The sequence below is a fragment of the Sinohyriopsis cumingii genome, chromosome 8 (assembly GCF_028554795.1).
Source record: "Sinohyriopsis cumingii isolate HCF-2022 chromosome 8, ASM2855479v2, whole genome shotgun sequence".
NCBI lineage: Eukaryota > Metazoa > Mollusca > Bivalvia > Unionida > Unionidae > Sinohyriopsis > Sinohyriopsis cumingii.
Window position 1 is genome coordinate 14,785,523 of NC_142968.1, and position 8,832 is coordinate 14,794,354.

The following is an 8,832-nucleotide window of genomic DNA, read 5'->3' on the forward strand; positions in this document are numbered from 1 at the left end:
TGGTTTTGTAGTGAATTATTGCATTAAAAAATATTCCACAAAATTTTTGAGCAGTATTGAAGATATGTTTGAATAAACAAGCAGATAAATATAAAGCAACAAATGGATGCATGTCATTTCTATGTGTTCAAATATCTCGTACAACTGAAAGACAGCAACATGTTTTCAATCAACCATAGTTAAATTCAAGAATTTGTTTTCCATTATTGTGTGAAAGTTATAAAGTTATCCTGTGGTAATCAAATTCTGCTCATTTATACCTACAGCAAGTTTCCTATATGGGGATTGGGGAAAAAGGTGGGGAATTAAAATAGATAAATCAAAATTATTTCCTGTGTATGGATTCTCCTCCATCCTCCCTAGTCTGGTTTACTGTATGGATTTCCTTCCATATTTTTTTTTTTACTGCAGGTAACCTGTCTGGAGTACAGATGTATACACAAAGGCCAAATACCTATAAATATGGGAGCACTGACTGAGCTGAATATCGGCCACTGGGTCTGTATAGCAGCTGGACCAGCCTCCTCCAAAAAAAGAAAGAAGCCATTTTCCATAGGTTGCCAGATAATGACAGCAACTGTGTAAAACAATAACTACAGTTTCCTGATAGCTGAGTTAACATGGGGTCATGAGGTCAACATGATAAACACACTTGGAAAAGAATATTATTTCCCAAACAATGAAATTAAGACTACCAATCTTGACGATCTCAAAATTCAAATGAAACACATAAGCTATGTTGAATTATTTATGTTTGAAAAACTAGTCAATTATTAGATGAGTTTGATAAATTTACATGAAATGGGCATATATGAAAGCTTCTATATTGCTCTGTTTGGTAAACAGAGTCAATTAATTAACAAGTTTTATTTCTCATTAGTAGCAGTAGCAGTGGTAGTAGTGGTTTTATTACATATGGCATTCCTCAGACATTACACTCCTATATGTTGTGTGTTAGGTATATGTAATACTGCTTGGATGCCATCTTTGCTAGCCATGGGTCACCCATCCACTTAATTTCAATCTGGCATATTCAGCTAGCTTAAATAATTGTATCTACTGCTCTGCTGAAAGAAAGTATCCAATCAAATCCCTTGTTACATTTAAATGGAATAATCCTAGCGGTCTCTGTGCACATTGACACACATCAAACATAAGTTTCTCCAATTGAATATTTTTAAGAACTTTTATTTTTGAGTCACTGCATGTGACATCATGGAAATCATGTTCTTGGATACCCAACAGGTCTTGTAACAAGCCCTCTCATTGGATATTTGATTTCATTTGCTATGTGCAGCACTTCTTTAATCCACAAGAGGGCACTTGTTTAAAACACTGTTTCATTTCGTTTAATATGCCAAGGGTTGATGTGGAATGAAGTGGAGTCATAACTATTAGCTAGTAAGATGCTGAGATAGAAACACATTTATGGATGTTTGATTCTGAAAAGGTGTGGATTATGCTACTCAAAATGGACATCTGCTTTTCAGTGTAAAGTGGGTCCATTCAAGAACTGATCATGTGTGAAAACAAGAGTCCCTCAATGGATACTTATGCTCTACTGGCTGGAAAGAATTTCCATAAATTTGAGAAGCCCGTTTGTTCTTTTTAACTGCACAGTTTTGAAACCATCTTTGATATTTTTAGCAATACCAAGAATTTCAAAGTAATTGTAGTGGCAGCAATAGTGGATGTAAGATAGGCACCATTTTCATTTATGACCCACTAAACATCATAAGAAATATTTTGGTGGAAACCAAATGTCAATATAACTGTCCATCTTGGTGGAATATCAATAACAAGTTTTTCAAATGGCCACTATGGTAGCCATATTGGAGGTCAGATTAGCACTATTTTTACTTAAAACCAACTAGATATCACAAGAAGTCCTCTGATAAAAACCCATGTGATAACACGAGTTTCAAGATAGCCACCATGGTTGCCATAGTGAAAGTCAGATCAAACCATTTTCATTTAGGACCAACTAGACATCATAAGAAATCTTTCCGTGAAAACCCCATGATGATACACCCATCCATTCTTGAGCACTAACAAAAACAAGCTTTTCAAGATGACTGCTGTGGGTGATATTGAATGTCAAACTAGATGTCAGAACGAGTCTTCTGCTGAAAACCCGGTCATTTTGACTTTCTGTCCAGGAGAATTAGCACACAAAACATTTTGAAGATGGTGGCCAGACTGAATGACAGATTGGTACTATTTTCATGTAGGACAAATTAGACATCATAAAAATTCTGGTGAAAACTCCTTGTCGATGTGGTTTCCTCATCAGGAAAAGTAGCAATAACAAGATTTTCAGGATGGCTGCCATGGTTTCAGTAATGGATGTCAGATCAGCACCATTTTCAATTAGGACCAATTAGACATATTAAGTTTGTAAGTGAATAGTATTCTACAGGAATAGTAGAAATAAAAAGATTTTCAGCATGGTGGTCATATTGGATATCTGAGCAGCATCAATTTTATTTAGGACCTACAAGACCGTGTAGTGAATGTGTGTGTAAAGCTTCATGGCTTTAAACCTCCAAGTAGTTCAGAAAATTGAAATAACATATTTCTGGTAAAGGATGGACACATCAGATGGACAACAGGATGTCTCATAATGGACAGTTGAACATCAGACAATGGACAATAGGCCATCTCATAATGGACAATTGGACATCCGACAATGAACAATTGGACATCAGACATCTCAAAAGCTCTTCTGGTCTATGACAATGGGGAATCTGCTGAATAAAGAAAGGATTTAATTATAAAATAAAGGAAGGATTTAATTATAAAATAAAGGCAGGACTTTAAAAAAACCCATAAAAGACATATATCTAATGATGTTTCAGCACAATTATTTTTAGAAATTGTCGTTAATTTTGCAAGTGTGCATCCAAGAATAGACCCTGCAGTTTACATGTGTGTAAAGTGGAAAAGGGTTTCAAGTGAACCCCTTCAACCAATTTTAAATCTGCCACTGTCATGGAAATACAAGTTTATGACACATCATGTACATGTATGTATGAATGTATATGATTTAATGGCATGTCAGCACAATCCTGGCTATATAGTGCCAATTAAAAGATAGGCTCCATTCCAAAGATGCAAAGGTATAAACTGCTAAAAATGTTTGGAAGATAAACACCTCACAAATAAATGTAAGCATAGGATAAGTGGTAAAGATGTTAATGTGCTTTAAATGATATGTAGAACAAAAGATTAAGATTAAAAAATATTTTTTTAAATCAATAAATTCAATGATCAATATTAGTTATACAGACCACATTCTTGTAAAACATTTTCTATAGTAGTACATCTTCAAAAATCCCAGTCTCAACATGAGGTGTTTGAATTATGTTTCACTGTCAGTGGACACAGGCATGGCATGCACTATACCGGTAGTCAACTTTTACCCTTTAGTGAGTATAATGCATGTATTTTCCAGGGTCTCTGAACACAGAGCCTGTGACTCCATGTAACTGACAAAATGGCAGCAATCAAACTAAAATGAGAAATTGACAACTGGCGTCACCAAGGTTAATTTTTCTTTGTAAGGTGATTTTTGACTGTTTTTTATTTTGGCAAAAAAGTTACAAGTATTTCACAAGGAATGTCATGCAAGTATCTAAACTGGGAATTTTCTGATTTAAAAAAGAGAAAAAGAAAATAGGGTGTTACAACTTGTCTCCATTTTTCGAAACATCTGCATACAGGGGTATATGGGCAAAATGAGACTACTTTCTTTGAATTTACTGACAAATGTGAGGACTAGTGAGGACTTCTTGATTTGCCAAAGATCAAATATTTATTTCAGGGTTTTTTTTATCACCAAGGTAGTGATTTGGGAATAGATAATTCTTTGCAATACTGGTATACTTTAACACCTTCGGGACGAGGACAAATTCATATGCTGAAAACTACAATGAAATATTGGTTTAACGTCATACAAAATTGACAATAGCTGACATCGTGTGTAAGATTAAACGGATTAGAAGATTATTTGGTGTATACCATACATGTGTACTGAAAAGAAGACAAAGCTATGATGATTCACCTGCCTCAGAATGGTGACTTTCAAAAAGTTCAACAGGATCCAAGACAAAGTGCTAGAATATGTATCCAATCAAAGATTAGATGGTATGAATTGAAACCTGTTACAATGTCCGAAGTTTGGATCTTACTAAACTCCTGCATAATGGAGTACCATATGAACTCACTTATAAGATGAGACCTGCAAAATGCACAGACCCAGATCTGCCATCACATAATACACCAGCAGATTTGGGTCTTTGCAGTTTCCTAGGAGTAATCAGGAGAACAAACAGCACAGACCATGATCTGCAGGCACATTATACTATGGCAGATCAGGATTTTTTTGTTGCAGTTTGACCTGACTTATAAGTGAATGTAGATGGTATCTCAATGACCTCATGAAAGACGGCTTTTAATATAGGTTGAGAAATTACAAACCTTCAGTCTATATTAGTACTGGGTGAGGTTACACTGACAAAAGGACAATATTTATTTCACAATTTCAACACATTCATGTAAAGGATTTGCTTTTAGACCATTCACCATTTTTTTTTGGTAGTACATGTTACATGTGTATCACATGAAGTGCATTTGAGTAATTGTATATTTCCTAAAATTTATTACAAGCAAAACATGAACAGGTGACATGAATAATAACAGAAAATTTGGTATTATTGTCCTCCTTTCTTAAGCAAGTATTGTTAAGGTTAGTAAATGAGGGCATGGGAAAAATGAAAAACCAAGTGGGATTTCCTCCCCAACTTTTAAGTGTAGCAGAATCAGGTTTGTTAATTATAACATGAAACTAGAGTAAATCTGACTGCTTGCAAACACCAATGCACACCCTTTTTAACAAATTACTAATGGAAATTTGTTTTGTTAATATAATAGTTAATAACTTTTGTCTTCTTTGAAAAGACTACAAGAAAAAAATAGATCTGTTTCGGCCTCCCTGATGAACACAATGTTTGGACTGCTTACTCAATAAATTTTTCAAAACTATATATATATATATATATATATATATATATATATATATATATATATATATATCAATCACAAATTCCATATATTCTGAATGTTGTGACCTATTTGGTCATTATTTTGTCTGAAGATAAACATACTAGACACCATTCTCATTAAGATGCCACCTATTTCTATTTTTAAGCACCCACTAGACATACATCAGAAAGCAAGAATGGCTGTCTCTGTACAGTATTCACTAATTGCGATCAGCCTCAAATTTACAAGAAGTTATATGAGACAAATGAAAATTATTTTAGTAATGAAAATTATATCTGGGCTTTAAATCCACTTGCCCGACACAAGGACAAGGTCAAATTCAGTTCTGGCAAGCTCAAGTTCACAAATTACATGCCCACAGACAAGTTCCAAAACATGAAAAGAGAGAGAGGTAATGTTCAATTCATTTAAGTTCTGCAATCAGACTACACTGCATATATCAACACTCTTATCTAACATTTATATGTACTGCGTTCGTCTATCATGTAAATGGCCAGTTTCTTCCATCCAACAATCCTTTATTTCAAATCATACCCTGTCAGTCTGTCACTCTATCCTGAAGTCAATGTCAAGGCCAGTCTTGCATTTTCTCATGCAGACGTGATAATGTGAATATTTACTATTTAAATCATGTGGAATAAAAATGTATATTTATCAGCAAAATTTTAATCGTAATATTTGTAAGTACACTTGATACACATTTTTAAGGCAACCCCCCCTTCCCGTTGACCCATAACAAATCAGCATGTCTAAGATGTTTTGAATCATGTCACTGATTTCTGATTTCAAGGTGAAGGCTGATGGTATAAATCATCAGATTTATTTGACAGCTGAGTTTGAAGGAAAAAAAAGGCACACACCTGTAATGATCAGCCAGCCACCTGAATTTGTTGAAAAGGTCATTTCTCAATGTATTAAAATTAGGACATTTCTCAATCAATTAAAATTAGGTCATTTCTCAATCAATTAAAATTAGGCCAGGCAAGCTTGGTTCAACTATAATTAGCTGAGTAGGAAATAAATAAAAATAAAACTCTGAGCAACCAACCAATTATTTTATACAGCATAAAAATTGAAACATTATTGTTGTAGGGCAAAAACCTGATTCTGTGGAACCCACTGTCTCACCTGTATCTCAATGTTTGTCAGTATTACTATTTTCTGATTTCCATGCTATCAGAAAAAACTTTGTCAAAGGAAAAAGGCTACTAACAGAAATGAATTTCACCATGCTTACCCATGTAAGAAAAAACATTTTAAAAATTGTGCTGGTTAAACATGTGTTGAAGTTGAACTGATTTAAAAGTCAAACACTGTCATTAGTTGTTGGAACAACATTAATTGCTGGTATGATTTAGTCACAAAAATTTAACATGCATAAAAATGAAAATCAGTTTCCTCACTAAATTCAAACAAATGTTATGCTTTCAAGTTTCTACAATTTTGTAGTTTACAGTAATTCTAATTCTATATATTGTTAATTTCATACAAATCCAAACACATGTTTAAGGTTCTCCATACTGCCAGCCATACAGGAACAATGAAGTGTGTACCCAAAATATCCATTATAATTTCTTTACAATTTTGGGATTGCAAGTATAACTTGAATGTATCCATTATTACTGAGCTAATTTTAGGTAGCTTTGTTGACAATTGCTTAGATGTTAAAATATTTAATATTGTATGAATTCAAGTCTGCCTAACAAATGTAGAAATAGGCATCATCATCTTTTAGACAACTCTTGTAGAAATAGGCATCATCATCTATTAGACAACTCGTGTAGAAATATGCATTGTGCATTACACAACGTAAGTAGAAATAGGCAGCATTATGTATTACACAACAATGTAGAATTAGGCAGTATTATGTATTACACAACAATGTAGAATTAGGCAGTATTATGTATTACACAATAATGTAGAATTAGGCTGTATTATGTATTACACAACAATGTAGAATTAGGCAATATTATGTATTACACAACAATGTAGAATTAGGCAGTATTATGTATTACACAACAATGTAGAATTAGGCTGTATTATGTATTAAACAACAATGTAGAATTAGGCAATATTATGTATTACACAACAATGTAGAATTAGGTAGTATTATGTATTACACAACAATGAAGAATTAGGTGGTATTATGTATCATGCAACATTGTAGAATTAGGCTGTATTATGTATTACACAACAATGAAGAATTAGGTGGTATTATGTATCATGCAACATTGTAGAATTAGACTGTATTATGTATTACACAACAATGTAGAATTAAGCAGTATTATGTACTACACAACAATGTAGAATTAGGCTGTATTATGTATCATGCAACATTGTAGAATTAGGCTGTATTATGTATTATGCAACAATGTAGAATTAGGCTGTATTATGTATTACACACCAATGTAGAATTAGGCTGTATTATGTATCATGCAACATTGTAGAATTAGGCTGTATTATGTATTATGCAACAATGTAGAATTAGGCAGTATTATGTATTACACAACAATGTAGAATTAGGCTGGTTTATGTATCACGCAACATTGTAGAATTAGGCTGTATTATGTATTATGCAACAATGTAGAATTAGGCAGTATTATGTATTACACAACAATGAAGAATTAGGTGGTATTATGTATCATGCAACAATGTAGAATTAGGCCGTATTATGTATTACACAACAATGAAGAATTAGGCTGTATTATGTATTACACAACAATGTTGAATTAGGCAGTATTATGTATTACACAACAATGTAGAATTAGGCTGTATTATGTATCATGCAACATTGTAGAATTAGGCTGTATTATGTATTATGCAACAATGCAGAATTAGGCAGTATTATGTATTACACAACAATGAAGAATTAGGTGTTATTATGTATCATGCAACAATGTAGAATTAGGCAATATTATGTATTACACAACAATGTAGAATTAGGTGGTATTATGTATCATGCAACTATGTAGAATTAGGCAATATTATGTATTACACAACAATGTAGAATTAGGTGGTATTATGTATCATGCAGCTATGTAGAATTAGGCAGTACTATGTATTACACAACAATGTAGAATTAGGCTGTATTATGTATTACACAACAATGTAGAATTAGGCTGTATTATGTATCATGCAACAATGTAGAATTAGGCTGTATTATGTATTATGCAACATTGTAGAATTAGGCTGTATTATGTATTATGCAACAATGTAGAATTAGGCGGTATTATGTATTACACAACAATGAAGAATTAGGTGTTATTATGTATCATGCAACAATGTAGAATTAGGCAGTATTATGTATTACACAATAATGTAGAATTAGGCTGTATTATGTATTACATAACAATGTAGAATTAGGCTGTATTATGTATCATGCAACATTGTAGAATTAGGCTGTATTATGTATTATGCAACATTGTAGAATTAGGCTGTATTATGTATTATGCAACCATGTAGAATTAGGCAGTATTACGTATTACACAACAATGAAGAATTAGGTGTTATTATGTATCATGCAACAATGTAGAATTAGGCAATATTATGTATTACACAACAATGTAGAATTAGGTGGTATTATGTATCATGCAACATTGTAGAATTAGGCAGTATTATGTATTACACAACAATGTAGAATTAGGTGGTATTATGTATTACACAACAATGTAGAATTAGGCAGTACTATGTATTACACAACAATGTAGAATTAGGCTGTATTATGTATTACACAACAATTTAGAATTAGGCTGTATTATGTATTACACA